We start from the raw sequence: 20,844 nt of genomic DNA on the forward strand, positions 1-20,844 counted from the left end.
GTGTCATGGGACTCTTAACATAAGCACAGCAACAGCAGCAAAAATCAGGATCTACTTCTCTTCTGCAAGACTCCCTGAGGAACTGTATCTGATGACTCAGACACTTTACTACTTGTTTATAGTGTTTGTATGCACAGAGCTGTGGGAAATGATAAAAGCTGGTACCTGCGGGTAAAGGAATAAGAAAATAGATGACTGATCAAAGCAAATGTTTCTGCCTGCCTGATTTTAAAAGGAAAAGAAATTTAAAACCCCAAAATTCTAGGTCACTTATAGCAATACGTATGAAGAGTGACTGGCTGGATGTTCATGAAATGGCAAAGCAGTCTGCACAAAGACTGGGCACCAGACTCTATCACCTTTCACACATGTGCTCCTAGGTCAGATCCTGTTCATCCCATCTGCAGCAGCCAAGATGTGCCATCAACGTAACAGATGCAGATGGTCCCTTTCCACCCCAAAGGATAAAAAGGTCAACAGGGAGCCTGCAGGTAACACAGAGATCCCAAAGAATGCTTCTCTCCCTATCCTCACACCAAGGCAGAGCTCATGTAGCTGCTATAGGCAAACCCTACTACATATCAGCGATGCTTTCCAGAAAAATTCAACAGTTGGAATTCAATAAACAGTGGAGCCATTTCCCCCATAAGAATTCACTTAGCAGAGTGGGACTAAACATAGGGACAGTACAGCATAAGAGTCTTGCATTCAAAACCCAACACAATGCCATGAGACAAGAGATTTCAATGGCACAAACAGAAAACAGAGACCATGGGGATGTTACCGTGCAGTCACTCAACAAGATTATCTGTGCATTTTTACCACTCTTGGTGTTACGATCAACACCAGAACTCCCAAGGAATGGACAGAGGAGTGACAAACAGTGGAGTGTTATTGCCTCTCTTCCGCACTGCAGGGTTTCATTATCCCCAGGTGATGGATCTAAGCAACCAAAATAATTTAGCATACTCACCACTGAGCATGTACTGAAGTTGCATTCAAAAAATGTATCTTTCAGGAATATTCTCCCAGTACACTTTCACCACAAAAATGTTACAAGATGCAAAGTCTGAAAGGTCCATCGCAGGCACTAAGCAGCTCAGAAAGTCTAAGACATGAAACACAATCCTCATAGGACAACCAGACCTACTCAGATTTCTGTAAGCCAGCAAGCACAGGGGAAAAGCCGATCAAAACGCAATTCTTGTAAGATTTTTTTTTAACTGAAAGGAAATTCCTTGCGGGAGACACCTAATTTTCATTACTTCATCTTAAAATAAATTTGCAAGAAAACATTAAGTTTCTTGAGGATGAGATTTTTCTTTTTTAAACAGTAACACCCAAGTAAGTCTTATATAATCTTGCAAAGCCTTTAAAGAATATGGAAATAATGTTAAGAACACTTTAAGAGTCTCCCAGACCCTAACAGCATCCTGAGAACAGGAACTGTGAGACTGTCTGCCTTGTAGTATTAAACATATCAACACTTTGTTATTACTAATGGCTATGTGAAATGGATGGAAACACTTCACAGTGTAACTTCCACACAGATGAATAAGCAAATACAATTTGATATCTTAGCAGACTACAAGACAGAGCAAGACAATTCACTGTTGCCGTAAGGAAAGCTTATGACAAAAGGGAGGTATATTTCTTTTCATCCCTAGTATGCAACCTCCAAAAACAACCACTCAGATGACAACTTTCAATGAAGATCTATAATGATAAATAGCTTTTTCATATAGCAAAACCAAAAATCCTTTTTCCATTTTTCTTAAATGTCGTAATGCTAATTATGACATAGATGTAATATTTGCATTCCTTTTGGGGCTGTATATTTTCTGCAAATCTGAAATAAAAGATTGGAAAAGTCACTAAGCTTAGTCTAAATTTGAATCCAGCATGTGTCATAAAAAGCAAGGCATCTGGAAAGGCAAAGGAATATGAGGTAATAGATTTACATTCTACAATACATTCATATAGACAAGAAAGGTAGTAAATGAAAATCTGGGAAATCTGGATATGTTATTTTCTTTCTCTTTTTCCTTCTACCTCCCCAGAAGCCAGAGTTTGCATGACATATTTTCCCCTTGCAGTTTTTGTTTGCCATTTCCAGTTTAATAGTTAGTTTGCCATTTACTGTTGGAAAACATGAACACAGAGCTAATGGTAAACCTCCTACCCTGTAGAGTTCATAGTTTAGGAAACTAATATTTGGAAGCGTGTACAAACATTTTGCAGAAATCCTACAAAGATTAGAGCTTCTTTTAAAATAAATCATATGTGAACATTCATGTTTTGCAACTTTTTTATTAACTCATATATCTAACCAAAGTGTCCATTACCAATAGTGTCAGATTAAAATCACAAGCATCAGCTATTCCAGAATTGCTTGGAAATATTGCCAGTGTAAGGAGAGATAAAAGTGACCAAGTAACCACAGCAAGAACAAAAAGTCTAAGAAATATGGCATCCAAAGGTAACACAAGACATATTTGTGAAAACCACCCACACTGACTCCACAGACACATGGAAGACAAATCCTACAACAGGATGATAATGTAGAGACTTATTCAACATGAATTACCTCAGTAAATGTAAAAGCTAAAGAAACTGGAAAACCTACCAAATTCCATTACAATTCCTGCTCTCCATGGCCTACTTACACATTTTTTTTCTGATATTAGAAGGCAAGGGAAAGCAAGTCTGCTTCTGTTCATACCCTATCTTTTTTTAATTCATACTAAGTGACTTTAGAACTAATCTCACAAGTCACTCTGAAAGTAGGAAATCGTGCAAACCTGGGGTTCAAGAAATGGTCTCAAATAACGTTGTTTATGTGGGAAACATCCATCAAGAGCCTATTATGCTATGCCTGACTGTTTTATAGCACTTCTTTCGTAATGTAGCCAGAAGATCAGGTTGGGCACTCTCATGCGGAAAAGAAAATGATGCTTCACTTTCAAACACTAAAGAAATCTCCCCAAGCTCCCAGAGAAGCAGGAAAGTAGATTTGCTATGTATAGAAAGTATGGAAATAAGAGGTGGAGCTGTGTCTTCTAGAGGAGTCATCCCAGTGCCTCTACTTAAGTGGTACAGAAGGAAAGCCAGAGGGGAAAATTATCCTTTTCATGATCTTCATAGGAAAGGCACAAACTTTCTTTTCACACAGGAGAAAAAGGAAGAAAACTGGCATCCAGTCCTGGGTTATTGTGAAGGAGGAGAGAAGACACAGCACTTCAAAGGCAGCAGTGATGTACCCAATAATTGCCTATGATAAACATGCACAGAACCCAATGATTAATGCTTGAATCCCTGAACTCCCCTATAGTTCACCTTTGAGAAAAATGCCCTGATTTACCTTCCTTCTTCCATTTAACCTTTACATCCTCTGCTTTCAGCAAGTTCATTCATTACCCAGGAGCTTGGCAAAGATTTCTGGTTCTACTAAAGAAAGCCCCACACACGCACATTCAACACCAGCTCAGAGACTGTTTTTTCCAAGCCCTCGCAGCTCTGTGCGAGTCAGGAATGCAAACACCTACACTTCACAAGAGGCATAGCTACAATTATCCAAAACACTCCCAACCAATGTGTACAAATACAGCCCATCAATACTCAATGAGAAAACATGGCCTCTGACTGCCTCTTCTCCTTGAATCATAATGGATGAATTATCCTTACACCTCTAAAAGCAGCAGAGACCAATACTGGACTCACTTTATATTTTTTTAATGCAATATCTAGGGTTTTGTGAAGGTTATCTTTCTATCTAATTTTTCTATATGTTTACCACCATTTTTTCTTAACTAAATCAGCCATAGTTATCTTGGTGGTTTGCAGTATGCCGTACACTAATTAGCACAAGAATCAAGGATTATTTTTTGTTATTTGTTTGTTTGTGGGTTTTTTAATCACCAGTAACAACAGACACCATGAACATGAACCACATGGGATTTTCTTGCTCCACAGCTACTATACTGCAGAGCAAGCTGTAAAAGACTTTCTAGGCCATTTTGCTGCAGATGCTGGAAAGTTATATTCTATGTTTTGAGAACTAATGAAGTAGTTCCTCATGGTCCAGACATTATTTTTCATTTACTTCACACATGTTCTTTTTTTAAATGCAGTTGTCCAAAACCCTTCACAGGGAAAGAGGGACAGGGTCAGGTGTCTCCTATAGAAATGTATAGACTAAATATGCATTTACCTGTATCTGATGCATGTTCACTTGCCCTGCAAAGAGAACAACAGGGGCTGCTTCCAGGGCTGTATAAAAAATGCTATGCTTATATAGTTATATAATTTCCCTTTATCAGATAGCCATTCCTTGCATATGACTGGTTTATTTGTAGCCTCTCCCACTTAGAATTTCCAAGAAGTGACAGTATCATCAGTCCACTGAGTCACAGTCACTGCAAATAAAGCAGCCTTTGCATGACAGATTGTCATTCCTTTAAGAAATTCCACTTTGTCAACGCCTTCCATAATACATTGCAATATGTGAGGTAAACCTTGAATGAAAATGCATGATCACAATTTAGTAATAATAATATTCTCTATTTTTGAATTCTTAATGACAACAGGGTTTAGTGTTTAGACTGAAGGATTAGGAAATGGTATTCATAAATTCTTTTCCTTGCTCTGCCAATGACTTCCTCTTTCTCCACAGTGTTAATGGGCTTATTTTGTAATGCTGATCCATAACATATTAGTGCAACTGAAACATAATGTCCAGACTCTTGCTGCAGTCCCATCTGTCATTCAGAGGAAAGTTACTCATATCTGTGTCTGCTTCTGTAGTCTGTCAAAAGATGAGGACAATTTTATTTACCAATTTGATGGAGTTCTATACAATTAACTGAAACCACATACAATACATAATCTGTGAGCAGCTAGATATAATTGGCTAAAGAATTATGAAAGGCTGCTACTTAAACTTCTATAAAAATTACAACTGAATTAAATTCTGTCCCATTACACAAATCAAGTCCTTCTGAGGCCTGGAAACTTCAGATACATGGTTGTAAACTTCATTTTAGATTAATTTGCCTGGTGAGTGCTGCTGAAGTAAAGTACCGAGGGAAAAACGAATACACTCAAAGACAAAAGATCATCGAGTCTATAACATGGACTGAACAGAGAAAGGACAAAGGTTTTGAGCTTAATTGTGAAGAGCTAAAAGGTTTCTGGTCTCCAGGCTTTTTGAGGGTTTTTGTCTATAGTACAAATACTTGTTGAGTAATGACTTGTGATTTTAAGTTTCAAAAACCAGTTATGTAGCTTACTGAAGTATTTTTGCTATATATTTTGTATAAAGAAGTGAACCGTTTGCCAAATGAGCTAATGACATTAATGGTGAGAGCAGAGGATTCATACCCCTTGGGACAAAGGATAACTACTGACCTTCCTGAGAAAGGAGAAAAGGCAGGTTTCCTCCAGAACCTCCTGCCTCACCAATTCTCACATGAAAAGTCTCTGGATTTCTCTTTTATGAGTAACTATATTACTTCCCTCAGTGACAAGTGTTGCAAATTGAGTAAATACTAGCAAGAAAAAAAATCATTTAAATTTTGACACCTCCTCCTCTATTAATTCACGAGTTCCTTCCTCGTTTAGCTTGCCAAGGAAGAACAAAAGAAGCGAGGCAGCCATAAGGGAAATACCGCAAAGGGCTGAGCAGTGAAGAGCCTGGTGGCATTTCGCATTTCGCAGACAGACATTAAACATCTGCTGCCTTTCTGCTCAGCCGGCAGCCACCCCGGCCAGGCGCGGCACGCTGGGGACAAGGCAGCTCACAGCTTCCCACAGCGTGTTCTCCCCGCAGCGCTCTGTAACCTTGGCGGGGTCAGCCGCGGGTAACACAAACGTTAGGGCTAAAAGCCGTGATTTAAAATATTATTCCTATTAAGGTCCTCCATGCCAGGGGAGGCGGGCAGGGCAGGGCCCGGCCCGGCGCGGCCCTGCCCTCAGACGGTTCTAGAAACTGCTCGGCCGATTCCCCTCGGCGGTCCGCACCCAGCCGGCCGCTACGGGGGCTGGAAGTGCCTTCCTGAGGGAAACCCCCGGGACAACGCCGGGCTGCCGGGGAGAGAAACCCGGGCACGGCACCCAGCCGGTTGTGAGGGAAACGCGAGCACACTCCCACGATGCCTGTGAGGCAAGATGGGCTCTAAACCGTGTTTTCTGGAGGTGCTGGCACAGAAGACGCCGCAGTTCCCATCCCTTGTGGAGGCCGCCGGCTCCCCCAGCTCGGGCTGTGGCGGCTGTGGCAACCAATGGCCGGAGGCAGCCGCTGCCCTTCACTGTTATTAGCGGCAGGGTGAGCAGAGGAAAATCATCCCGGTTTTAATTTACAGAAGGTTGCTGGAGGAGGGCACCCCGCGGGAGGAGAGCATGGGAAAACTTTAGATTGATGAATAGGGAAAAGTTTCTGCAGCAGCGCTGATCGGCAGCCAGCAGTGGCTGCTGGGAGCTGAGGTGACCTTTAGGAGGAGAAAACCCCTCCGCAGCCAAAAAGGTGGCAGATGCTTTGTGCAGGGAGGAAAGCTTGTGGCAGAGCCTGAAACTTAGATTTCAGCTGGCAAAGAGAGCGGCTGAAGGGCACACGAGGCTGCTCCAGACACCTGAGGGAGGGCTCGGCTCCCCGCGGAGCGGCGCTGGAAGGCGCTCACCTGTCAGTGCTTTCTGTCACTTCACTGCACCCAAACGCCACCTGTGCCACCGCCTCCGAGCTCATCCAGAGCCTGGTGACGGGGACTCTGAACACACCGTGTGCCCTCCCCGACCACAGGGCTGATCTGTGTCCCTGTTGCGCTGCTCACGTTTCAGCCCTGTCTCCATGAGGTGCGGTGGCTGACAGGTATCCAAGAGAAGGTGAAATTTAGGAGGATGACACAAAATGTGTCAGGGAAACTTGCATTAGTCCTTATCATATCAGCCTTTCCTTCTGTGCCACGGAGATAACACACACATCTGCTGCTCAGAGAGGAGGCCACTCAGGGGCTGTAATATTTTCCAGGTAACTCTTCTTTAACTACAGTTAAAAGACTCTTTTCAGGTACCAATATCCTTGCTCCAAAATATCTGTCAAAGAAGATGACAGAAAAAATGTTGCAGTCAATAACACTTCAGATTTCTCAACTTGCTGTAATACTGCCCTGCTGCAAATTCGAGGGCAAAAAAAGAAACCCAGACGCTTTGCTTTTTTTTAGTGTTATACCAGGCAATTTACAAAGTACATCCTTTAATGCTGACCCCTGGACACTGCGGATATCCAGGATAGTAACATAATTTGAAGATTCAATTTTTGTTTATGAACTCTCAATTTGCTTTTCACAAGTGAAACCAATAATTGATTGGAACAAAACCCAAGGGCATCTGATATGAAAGGATATGATGTGTTGCAGTTGTCTGACATTCCAGATTGATCTGCAGAAAGCAAAGATGTGCATGAAATTAAAAAATAAGGAAATACATACATTTTAATAATGTTTTGTCAGTACCTCATCCCACTAACCTGTTACAACTGGGAAAGTACAATACTCTGTGCTGGCTCTCAACATTGTCTTACATGTACCATGCACAGATTTAACACCTGCAGTAAATATGTCCTTGTCAGACTTATCAGTGCTTACTTACATGTAGATGTGAAGATGGTCTCAAGAAAACCAACCATTCATAAAAGTGCAAAATTTGGGTGCAAGGTGTGGTCACTGGCTCAGGCTATCTACAATGCTGCAGGGTTTTTTCCTCTATTGCATCACTCGTATTTGTCTAAATTATGTGACATTTCCAAAACTTAAGGTTACTTGGGAATTCTCAGAAGAGATTCTAATTCTCCGAATTTTCCCCATGAAAAGTTGTGGTGTCTTCATGAACCTTGACTGCTTGTTAGCAGCAGAATTCATATACTGGGGTTTTTGTTGCTGTTTCCTAGACAACCACTCCAGGTTCCCCCAGAGCTCTTGCTTTTGTGTTCCCTGATTAAGATGTACATGCTGCCTTTGGCTGATCTTATTTGTGTGAACAGTATTAATTTTCGTAGGTGTGATATTGATTAACTTTTTATTTTCTCAAACAATATTAATTCCAGTGTTTTATAAAGGATGATAGGATTACATGAATTTTAACTTTACTAAATTACAGCTTAAGCTCCCTAATGTGGAAGTTACTCCTTTTTTTTTTTTTTTGCTCAAGTCAATTTCTGATTTACACAACAGACTGATTGAATTCTACAGTGTAGTTTTTTTTCAGTTTTTATGCAGACCAGCCATAATTATTACATGCTCCTCTTGTCCTGTGCATTCCTAGTGCTCACTTTTCAGTCACTCAACCATGGCATTTCTGAGTTTGCCACTCAAGTTGTAACTCAAATATAAATGTGGCAGGGATGTGGCTCCTCTACTTTGGCTATTCTTGCTACTTCCAGACCCTTGCAGGAGTTTTTTTGACAGTACAAAAGCCATCAAATCTGGCATTTTGTCTTGGCTTAGCCTCTGGTAGGTGATTAGATTTCAGCTGTGGCCAGCTTCCACTCCACACAATGTAAAATCAGTTTGGGGTGAGGGAAGGAGGGGCAGCACTACACAAACGTGGGTCTGGGTGAACCTGACTCATGAGCTTCTCTCTTCCTCCCTGCAGATCCATTCCTTCAGCAGCCAGATAAGCCCATACTGAAATGACTCAACAATTTTCAAGAGCAGCTAACTACAAAAGTGTTACCTCCAAGTTCAGGCTGAGTTTATGTGCCTTGCTCTTTAGGAAAAGTGAAAAAACAAAAATGTGCTTAATAGGCTACAAAATCAGAACCCCAAGGGGAGCTAAGATCTGGCCAACAAGTGTAGCGTCTCCATATCTTTGCCTACCAAAATTTCATTCCTTTGTCTCTCCAAGCATTTACTATATTAAAATATTAATATACAGATTATGTTGCTTTACTAAAAATGAATTATAGATGGAGGCTTTATCGGCATGAAGCTAGAGTTCTTAATGCAGTTACAAAATCTTACATACTGGACAATGTATATCTGATTTGTATTTCATAGTACATTCAAAACACTTTAAGCCGTGTTATTTCTAGCATATATCTATTTTGTATTTTTTCAGTACGAACTTTTATTTTTGTGAGAAGTTGGAATCTTACAGAATTTACATAATGGTTGAATGCACTTATTTTACTTGCTGAAAACTTGTCTCTAAATAGGCCATTTTGTTTAATATAAGGATGAAAATGCAAGAATCTCAAGCAGAAATATTGTATGTGCTTTTCACCAAATCCTGAAGAAATTAATAATAAGGCTTACTTTTATAAATTTCCACCAAGAACTAGTCCTGTGTTATTTGTGTTAATAAGGTGACCTGGGGAATACAAAAAATAGAGGAAAGCTAGGGGGCATTTCCTGATTTTATGTAGTTCTTGAAGGAAAGGATACATTTTTCATGCTGAATCAAAGTCTGTTTGCTTCACAAGGTGAGCAATTGCTTACGAATGCTTTTGAGTATAACTCACTATCTGAATAATACCTGAATTCACTGCTTGGTAAGTTGTTTGTTTGGTTTTTTTAAGGGGTTTACTGTGCCTTAAATTAGAAAGATTACTTCTTTAAGAATCGTGGGAAACAATGAAGTCCCAAAGTTTTACTGCTTGACTGTAATTCTGGAGCATAAGTCCTTTTTTAAATACTGGACTAAATGCACAACAGGTTTTCTGTTGGTATTCTGCTTTAATATTTTTTACCATCCCTTTTATTGATGCCTTGTTTTCTCACATGGCTCTTTTTGAGGAGCATTATAGACAATCAGTCAGCTTTATATGTTTCAGAATTGCTCCTGATGCCTTTCTTTCACACTAAAAAGCCTCTGTAGTACATTATACCACTTTACAAATGGGAATTTCACACTATGTTCTTTATGTACATACATAAATTGCTTTCATTTGTTTATGCCAGTGGCTTCCATGCTGGAATTGTATGACTGCTGAATAAACAACTTTTCTCCCTGAATTACTTTTTTTCATGCCATTCATATCTGCTGCCAGGCAGTATAGGGTGTATGTAACCACTCAAAGTGGGGCCTCAGAGCATGACCTGATTCTTAAAATCTCCTTGGAAATACCTTGGAATTCCTTTACAACAATGGCCTAATGGAGGAGAAATACATTTGCACAGATTTCAGCAGTGGAAATCAATGCCTTTTTTCTCAGGCACAACTTTATTACAAAAAAGAATAGTGAAAGTTGTTTGTTTTCATTTCCATCCTTCTACTGATTGACTGTAATGAGACCTCTGATCTGCAAACAAGGGAATATCACCTGAGCAACAATTGTGGCTCTTCCCCTTAACCATTTCCAGTTAAATGTTCCTGGACTGTTCAAGCTTACTCTCATTAGTGTTTCAGAATACATTAGGACAAAACTAGACTCCTCGCCATCCATAAAAATTTGCTGTTTCTGTGAGAGTAAGAAGGAAAATTTGCATATAAGTTCATAAAGAGCATACTCTTGAAGGGATGGAGTTTGAATTACATTATTTTACAAACTCTGAGCTCCATGTCATCTTTTTCATGATTTACTCATCCAGTATCCTTTCCCTCCTTCCAAAACAGTGTCTGCCCAACTGCCTATGTGCAATTGTAGTCCATGGCAGTGTCTCTCCTACTCAGTGTACAGGTGTAAGCCCATTTTGGAGTTCTTGCACTACCACGAGGAGAGAGCACTATACAAACATTTGTCTGCTGCCAGCCTTCATTTCCAAGGATACAATAACAACAACCTTTTCTGGTTCCTTGCAGAACAGATATCCTTGAGATGACTTGCCAGCTGCCAGCCAGCAAGCACAAGCCATGTGCACTGCTTAGCCAGCCAGCAGCCCAGACAAATTGTTTCCCAAGCTCTGTAATGCCAGGCTGAAACGGGGAAAATGTGAGTATGGTAAGTATAAACCTGACACCAGGGCAAGAAATGGATGAGACAGGACCCAGTTCCAAAACGATCACTTGGCATCTATGTTTGCCAGACACAGAGAAACACACATGGAAATAGGAAAATAAACTTTGGGAAACATTTTGAACATCAGAAAAAACGAATTGCATGGCTGCTTTTTTTTCCCCCCTTTATAAAGCTTATACAGCTTTAACCTACAAGTAGAAGGAAGATAACAAATAGGAAACAAAGAGAACTTGGAGATCAAGAGTCATAACAGCCAAAGAGTCACTTTTGGACAAAGCAACTCTGCCTGGTTTGCTTTACCTGTGGGGAGAAGCTGTAGGCTCAGCCCATGGATTGAGTTTCCTGGATGTTTGTCATGAAAATGTGGCATATCTGGAGAAACCAAGTACTGGGAGTCCTTCTCAATGTCTCTCAGTAGAAGGTGCAGCTAATCTATGATGGCATTGATGTTAAAATACCATGTACTCCATTACAACCTCAACTAACTGACCTCTAATGAGAAAATGATCGCAGTTTATCCCTTGCTTCTAGGTAATAGACTATAATGACTTGAACAGTTCATAGGATTATCCTTTGTTATAATGTCAAACTCAGGACAAAGAAGCAATTCTGTGTTCTCCAGTGCACTGGCAAACTTTGTGATTTGGATTTACTAAAACTGCATACCCACACAGATGCACAAATTGTTTCAGTTTAGCAATTTCAGATATTCATTAATATGGATATAGAAAACATGTTTATATGTGAGGGAATCTTCTTGTTAGTTAATATACTGACAGTGGGTCAATACTGGATTTGGATGGTATTTGGTATGTGCATGCTACTTGGTCTGTACTTTCCCTTCTCTCCTGGTTTATACTTCGCTAAAAATAAACACATTCATTGAGGAGTGTTTTCATGTATCTGCACAAAGGAGTCATCTAAATCTCACAGAAAGTAAAAGGAAAGCCTCACAGACTTCACAGCATCCCTGACCTTTCCCTCACATCTGTTCTCCTCTTCCTACGCATCCGTGTATGCAGAGGCAGAAGATTTACAAAGCAGGAAAACAAACGGAGTCATACGAGTCCTTCATCCTGGGTCACATCCCTGCTTCGACAAGGTACCATTTAACCTCACACTGAACCTGATTTCCATGGGCCATGGGAACAGTTACATAACAAAGAACAGTTGAAACACAAATAGACAAAGATTTTAAAAATCAAAGCAAAGATAAACTGTTCACTGTTATTTAAAAAATTTTTTTTCACAGTAGCTTACCTTGAACTAAATACTATAAAACTACAACTTTAGTGTTACCATTTATCCATTAGTACTGATATTGAGTAGATAACTTCTTTAGTATCCTTTTACTCTAAATAATTTTAAAATAATGAATCTTGAGGAAAAGCTTCAGCCTTAAGAATATATCCGTGTAGTATGGCTTTATACTTTGCAGAACTGTATCAGTATGGGGTCGCCCCTTGCACAGCCAGGGAATTCTCAGCTTTGACATTTCTCTGCAGGACACAGTTGCTGTTTCATTTTCTTAATATTGCAATTAAGGATTTTTCAAACTATTCCTGATGGCATAGTCAAATGTACTGCACAGGTTTTTTTTTACCTCTCTGAGTGAAAAACATCAGTATGCTAATTGTAGGATGCTACACATTGAAGACAACGTAAAAATCTAAACATGTCAGATGTGCTCCCTCTTCTTGTCCTTATACAAATGCATAAAATTCCCTCACATTCCAGCTCAGTTACATCTAAATGGAACATTGCATTCTGTTTAGCAATATGTAAAATAAGATGATAACTCATAATTCAAAATCCAATCTCACCTTAATGTGGTGGTAATAGAAAACTGCTTTTATCCCCTTCATCACACAGATGTGCTATGTGCCTTTACAGTGTTACATGTGATGAAATTTTGCAGCTACAGAGGAATCCAAATTCAATAGAAAATGTTAATCAGAAAGAAGACTGTAATGGTCTGTGCAGTAATAAAGACTGACCATGGTTCTTCATTAAGTTTTTCACAGAACTCCTCCTTGCAGAAGATACTCAATGGCAGGAGAGTTCTGGTGTGAAGTTCAGAGCCAATAAAGAGCACAGAGAAGTTGAAAAATCTATAACTGTGTTGGACCTTACGCAGCTTGCAGACTTTTTTCCCTATAAATTGACTCTCTTACTCATCTTATTCTATTTTGGTAAATCAAAGGATGACTCATAGAAAATCAGAATCCAGGCACAACAAAGATACCATATAACGAGTCATTTAGTTTATACTGAGAATGTTGGCAAACGTATATGTATACATGCTGACTGCTCCCCTGAGCAGTTCCTGAAGCCTTTACTGCTGCATAATCCTATTTTACCTTAATCAATTGCACTGTGACATTAGATTTTAAAATAGGAAGGTTTGCTTATGGTAATAATGCTGTACAGCTGACTCAAGAATAATTATTATGGCTAAAATTGTAATTAAAGATACATGCCGATTGCCCAAGTTACTTGTGCTTCTTAAGAACTATTTATTAATCAATTAAAGAATGTTTTCAGACCTATTAAATTGAAAACACCATTTCTTTTTATGCCAGGCATGTTCAGGGAAAAATAACAACTGCATTTTAGTTCTGAATCCAGTATTTGAATAAGCTGGGAGAAGCACTAAATAACAAAGCAAAAGTTGACAGAGCTCAGCTGTCACCTGGCTGACATCTCGTGTCCACATCACGGCCACAAAGCTGAAATTGGTTTGGATTTCTCCTGCTGTTTTTTGTCTGGTCCTGCTCATATGTAACAGTGGCATTTCTGAGCAATAACCAAAACTCTGTATTACATGAGAAACTGGAGACATGGTGCAATATATGGCAGAAGGTAAGACTGCTTTTGCTTGGCCTCTTCAGCATGTTACATATTAAGATATAACAGAATCTATATGAGCTTCATAGCACACAGTAAATGACAATTTCTCCACATTTGGAGAATGGAGGGCATTGCCCTCCAACCTGGCTGATGAGTTTACATAAATGCTAAAGCCCCTCTCATTGTACATCAGGGCCTGCAGTAGAGGTCATTGTGAGAGATAGCAGATGGGGTAATCTGTTTTAAGCTGAATGTTTCATATTCTTTCTCTCAGTTCTCTCATATCAAAGCACAGTCCTAAACTTCTTGCAGCCCCAGAACTCCAGACTGAAGAGCAAAAGCCTGTAGCCCTCAGATGTTGCAACAAGCGGATCAAACATTCAAAAACAATCTCTCTAGACCTTGCAATGTATGAGTTTGTCTTTTCTATTCTATTCTGTTTGGGAAGTTCTTAAATTGGTGTTAAATTTGCACTATCTGAGTACATTTCTGAATCATGTTCTATTCTTGTCCTGTTCCCTCAAAAGAACTGATCTATGCTGTAGCATTTTGTTTGGGAATTTGGCTGATCTTAGAGGTGTTTGTACTTTGAGATTCTATACTTAAATCAGAAACCACAGAGATTTTTGATACTACAGTTTTGGTCTGAACTCCAAGAATTGTGAGTCTCTGTTTTCCCCAGGAGTACAGGAAGGAATGTTTAGGATCATGCTGTTTGCTTTTGAGCTTGTACCCCAAGCATTGGTATCATGACCAACTTTTAGAATTGCCTTCTTACAGTGCATTCCTCTCATTTTTTCTAAGAGGAGTAAATCTCTTATATCTGTCATGAAAACATCCTGTGGTGGTTTTTGTCCACCTTATGGACAGCTTCACGCATTATCAAATACTTCTATATGGGCAGAGACCCATTCCTTTTGAAAATGCTATAAAACTAACTTGAGCCTGAGTACAGGTGGAAGGTTTCACAGAGTTCTTCCTCTTAAGGAGCAGTCAAAGAGCTGCTTCCACCTTACTGACTATATTATTTCATGTATTAACACCTCCAGCATCACTGCCCTCTCTCCTGGTGGCCTGCCCCTTATACAGACTGAAAGTGGGTCAAGGACACACTGAAGAATTACAATTCTAATCAATGTTGGAGTCAAAAATCCAGCACACTACTGGATATGGACGTCATTTGACACAGAAAATTACAGTCAGTGTATAAACAAATAAATAACATGCACAAGTGTGTAACAGAATTTCATGCTTTAGCACAGATAGGCCATGAGCAGAGGGTGAATTTCTAATTAAGAGAATTGCTATGGTAACCAGAGGTGGTCACAGATAATTGGGTGTGAAACCCCATGAGACTTCATGACAGAGGTGTCTGCATATATTATCCAGCACACTTTCTGTTTCTTAAATAGAACTACATTGTCAGGTCAAACAATATTTTTCGTATTTTAGGTGCCTTCTTTTTGAGCAACTGAAGTGCAACTCGTAAGGGGTCTCTGTTCTTTAAATGGTATCAGAACAGTCCATGTGCAAGGCCAAACTGGAGGGAGGATTCTCAGCCTTAGCTTACTCTTAATGGTGGGTTAAGAAGAGAGGTGTTTGACTACATGTTTGCTAACCCACCTGAATGGGACACAGAAGAGAGATGACTGCCTGTGTTGGCAAAGCAGAACCATCAGGGACAGAGGAACACTGCTCCTCACAGTGGGACTGTGCACACTGTCCAGCCTCATGATTGCCTTGATACTGCATTGTCTTAGTTAAAACAGTTATTATGTAAAATTGGTATTTTGTTATCACAATTCATGGGATAGTAAAGGGATAATCACAGAAGCTGAGTTATTCTGTGCAACCCAGACCAGTATGATCAGAGCAGAGGGGATGCTTAAAACTCACATTACATGAGCACAGTAACACCTGCTTCAGCAACCAGTTGTGATTAAGCAAATTTACAAAAATTATTTACCAACTTAAGTACTTTTTATTAGATAGTTTTGAGTGTTATCTTAGCTAATTAGATATGTGATGAATAATATATTATCTGTGTAATGAACCGTGATGAAGATTAAAGGAAAATCTCATTATTTCAAATTGTTCTTCTGGCACAAGATTTCTAAGATTTGTATTTAAATCTGTTTTTGAACATGTGGATATGAATGAAAGGTCAGCTCTTTGCTTTGCAAATCCCCATTTCTCTGTACCAGCTGCACTTAAAGGGCACAGAGTTAATTCAGTGCATCCAATATTCCTCTGGTCTGGAGGAACCCTGTGAATTCTCAGGACAGGACGGAGTCAGAAATGGGTAGGATAAATAGATCAACTCCTGCAGAGTTCCACTACTGCTACAACTCAGAAGTTTTGAAACTCACTTCTTTTGAGACCTTCAGGATCTTTTAATTTCCCTTATATTGGTGGTGGTTCTCAAGGTGCATTGGTGCATTGCATTTCAATGTTTCACAGTTTCTCTCTAACCAAGGAGTCCATTAACAAGCCTCAACACATTTTCCTGTCCCTGTTATCAGCAAAAACAAGAACATACCTGTTCTGCATCTTTAAATGAGGTAGTGGGTTATCACTAGTCTCTCTGCATATCTCTGCATATCAGCCACTCTGAAGGTGCAGTCTGTAAACACAGTAGGGCATTACAGCCATCAGGAATTATCTGACAGAAAAATTATCAAAGGTAGTCAAAGCTCTTAGTCTGCAGTGATAGTGCCAGTCTATCTGTGTTCTGCTGTTTCTGCATGTCCAGATTTCCCATTAATTACATCTCAGCAGGACTTCTGCATACAGCAGTGTGGTCAAAGACATTTTCAATCCCTAAGGAAAAGCAGAGTATCATAGTGTACCCTCTGCCACGCAGGGAGGAGAACCCTCCCCATGCTGATTAAGTACAGCAGTTGACAGCAGATGTTATTTGTTAATTACTGACATATCCAAAGGGTCCTATGGCTTGACAGACTCGTTAACAGATCCATTACCCATTTTGTTTTACCTCATTATGGAACATATGGTGGCAGTTTGATATAGTACAAATTTAAACACTTTTTTAATATATTCCTACATTGAATTCCTCACTCACTTTTTCTGTTGCTTCCTGATGGGTCAGAACATGTGCTTTCTTTTATTTTCCTTTTTCCTAGTATCCAGTTACCTTGTATTTTCCAACACAGTACAACTGCTCAGAGGTACTGATATATCTCATCTGCCAATTCACACTTTTTTTTCACCTTTAAAAAATATCAACCAGATGGTTACCAAAAATTAGTTATATCTAATGCATTGTTTGAAATTAAAGTTACCACTGCAAAAATGCCTATCATGTTTTTAACTGCTTGAAGCCATACATATCACTTTGGGTGCACAAAGAACTGTGTGTTCCATCCCTGTATTAGACAAAAGCCCACTGAGAATTTGAGCTGCTTCAAGATAAAGCTGAGTGAGTAGCTAAAATGTATGCTACACAGTATTACCGTGTATCTAAAGCTCAGATCTGAAAAGCAGATCCTTCAAACTGCTCAGCAGCTGAAATATAAAGGACATTATATTTTATTTTAATCTTACACTTAAGAAATACACTTGTTTTTGTGCATCAGTGGAAACAAGATGTATTTCCAGTGACAGATGTCTGAGGTGTTACCTGCTTTGATTGCTAGCTAGAGTGTTACTTAACTATATTAAATTTTATTTGCTTTTCTACTTCTCTATAAACCTATCTTCCCTCCTTGGGAGGCACCTGAAAATTTTCTTAGGAACAGCATGGCCAGCAGGAGCAGGGCACTGATTGTCCCCCTGTCCCAGGCACTGCTGAGGTCACACTGGAGTCCTGTGTCCAGTCCTGGGCCTTTCATGGCCACAACTGGACATGGAGGTTCTGGATCATGCCCAGAGAAAGGAGCAGAGCTGGGGAGGAGCTGGAGCACCAGATGCAGCTGAGGGAGCTGGGGGAGCTCAGCCTGCAGAAAAAGAGGCTCAGGAAGGACCTTCTCACACTCCCCAACTAACCGCAAGGAGGGTGCAGCCAGGTCTCCCCAGTAAGAGAAGGAGGGGAAATGGCCTCAAGTTGTCCCAAGGAAGATTTAGATTGGATATCAGGAATGATTGCTTCACCAAAAGGGTTGTCAAATCCTGGCACAGCTGCCAAGGGAAGGAGAGGATTCACCACCCCTGGAAGGATTTAAAAGTTGTGTGCACATGGCACTTGGGGACATGGGGTAATGATGGACTTAGCAGTGCTGGGGGAACAGCTGGATTTGAGGATCTTAGAGGTGTTTTCCAACCTGAATGATTCAATGATTCTATATAAAATTGGGAATGTTAATAAACATCATTTAATTTCCAACTAGAAACTGAAGTGTAGAAACTGTCAGTGTAATTTGCACATGTTGAAGCGTCTTCCTTCATGGATGAATTAGCACTTGAAAAAATCAGGAATAAAATGAAGAAAAAGCAAAATACTTATAAAAATTAGGTATTTAAAATTAGAATTATCCTGATTAAATCTTTTCTTGCTACATTCACTTAACCTGTAAATATTTTTCACAGATTGAAGCTTTGTAATAGCAATATGAAATCTATTTTATAAGAGCAATAATTCCCAAAGAAAGGCATTGTTTTTGACAACTCTGGCAAATGTTACTCGGAATGATTAAAAACAGGCTTTTGTCATGCAGAGTTCCACAGTATCATAGAATGTTCTGAGTTGGAAGGAACCCACAAGGATCTTGGAGTCCAACGCTTAAGTGAATGGTCCAAACTGGCATCAAGTCCACAAAATGTTGATGGTGTAGAACTCACACTGAGTGAAACAAAGCCTTGATGTACCTCAGCTGATTCTGAACAATATGCAGCACCAGGAATAAAATTAATCATTAAAATATTATTAATAGGAAAATGGAGTAGTTAAAATCAGAGCCAAAGCCCTTTGCAAGGGTCAATTTGTCAGACATGAATTCTAGAAAACTGGGGAAGGGCAGATCTTAGTGATCCAATGGAGATCCCAAAAACATCAAAAACTCAACACAAGCAGGTGTAAAAAGTGAATCTCCAAGCAAAGAGCTTCCCACAGAAAGACCAAGCCCAAGGTGCCACAGGCTTGGTATTTTAACAATGTGCAAGTGCAGAGTCTCACCCAGAGCACAACATCTTGCTCAGCACAAAGCTCTGAAGGCAGGACATCTGTTAATGAGGGCCCACGTGACTGAACCAATTACAAGCTGCATATGAGTAAGGCTAGAAGGTGACATTAAAAATAAAGACATCAGGAATGATGGTGTATGGATAAGGTATATGCACTTGCTGAGCATCTTTAAAATACTGGGATATTAAGAAATGTTGGAAATGGCATTGGTATCGTTGAATTGGAAATAAATATAAAGTTATCACCATGGTTCTAACAAATCTCACATAATAAAAGCCTGCTGTCCCAGTGCAGGTCAAAAAATGTCAAGAATAATTCAGAAAATAGGCATGACACACACAATCTGCATGAAGATTTCTAGAAAAAAATCAAGCACGACTTGCAATATATCAAAATGTCAGCTATCTATTTTAATTTTGGGAATACAGTAAGTTCACTCACAATACTTAAAAAGTCATTCAGAAAGACTGAAGTGCAGTAGCAAAAGTCTTAGTCTAAACATTATTTTAAAAATGTCTTTGCTCTTTCTTCTGACAGATCGTTTGTACAAAGCTTTTTCCTTATTTCCTTAAAATTTCTAGGGAAATTTAAAAAAAAAACAAAAACAAACAAACAAGCAGTAAATCTTCCACAGGTCCTTTCCTGAAAAGAAAAACTTTAAACTCTGTAGGCCCACACAGAAATAACAAACTGTTGTAATTTTCCAAACAGAACCTGAAGCTTTGCCTGGATGCCCAGAAAGATCAGTGGTCCCTTCCAATGATCTTGTTCTTCCCAGGATTTTAAAGGTGGCAACTAAGCAGCAGCATCACAGCAGCTGAACAAAGCAGTGGGATCCAGCACATAGAGGGTTGCAACATCAACCCTGCACTTTCCAGCCTTCTCCAGCCCAGGATTGGGAATCTGCTTATCTTTTTCTTAATGATCAGGTTTTACCCTTCCCATGCAGTTCCAAGGCTCAGATGTGCTGGTGGGCAGGAAATAAAGCTCAAGTGGCCAAGAAACAACCACCGGGAACAGACCCTTGTTCTGCAGGGCTGAAACTTCACCCCTGGTGCAGGGAGATGAGTCTAGACAGTCCCCATCAACAGCCTGGAGCTATTTGTGCTCTAGTACCTCAAGCAGGCAGAAAAGGAAAAAAAAACCTTTGCCTGAAAATATTGATTTAAAGTTTATAGCATCATTTTGCTTTATGATCTTAAGTAACTGAGATATGAAAAGCAAAAACAAAATTCTAAGGACTGCCAAGACTAATTAAAAGTTCTGTCATCTAACTTCTGTAATGACACCTAACCTGCTGCAGATTTTAAAAGACGGAGATAAACATCACTGTGAATTTTACAGTAAGTGTCTGTCTTTTTTTAACATCAACTGTTCACCTAATTAGATCGCTCTACAATGGTAGTAGTTTAAAGAATTAAAATTGACTTAACCATCAGGTTATTCTGTGAGTATGAGGAATCTACCAACACTTTATTTTTATTAAACTACAGCTTTGTCTGGTGGAAATTGATTCAATACATATAATGCTTCTTTTTTAAAACTTCCTTTTTCACATGATATGGAAGCATCCAGTTATGAACTGGATATGAAAGTGCCAGTTATGACACAGTGATGAACTGGATATGAATTGCCAACTGTATCATAGCACAATAAAAGGAAATAAAACATTCAGATGTCAACTCTCAAAGTAAAAAAGCCAAACCGCACAAATGTGGCATTGCCTGGCATTATTGCCTTCCTGAGTGATTTATCTAATGTGATTATAAACTAAAATGTTCAAGATGGCTTTCAGTAAATACTACTTCTCATGTGAAGAAATAAGATTTTAACCAAGTCTATTATGTACATACATCATTCTAGAAACACTTTGAGAAAAAATGAACATAAAGAAGCAATTACAAAA

The 20,844-nt window shown here is 39.5% G+C and overlaps 1 long non-coding RNA gene across 1 annotated transcript; it reads left to right on the top strand.

The window, feature by feature from the left end:
* Positions 1-5,412: 5,412 nt before the first annotated feature.
* On the top strand, positions 5,413-19,698 carry LOC117245159. Its single transcript, XR_004499492.1, has 3 exons — positions 5,413-7,021; positions 10,792-10,930; positions 11,971-19,698. It is a non-coding gene; the product is annotated as an uncharacterized LOC117245159 (long non-coding RNA).
* Positions 19,699-20,844: the final 1,146 nt, after the last annotated feature.

Source organism: Parus major, chromosome 14 (genome assembly GCF_001522545.3).
Source record: "Parus major isolate Abel chromosome 14, Parus_major1.1, whole genome shotgun sequence".
NCBI classification, from domain to species: Eukaryota; Metazoa; Chordata; class Aves; order Passeriformes; family Paridae; genus Parus; species Parus major.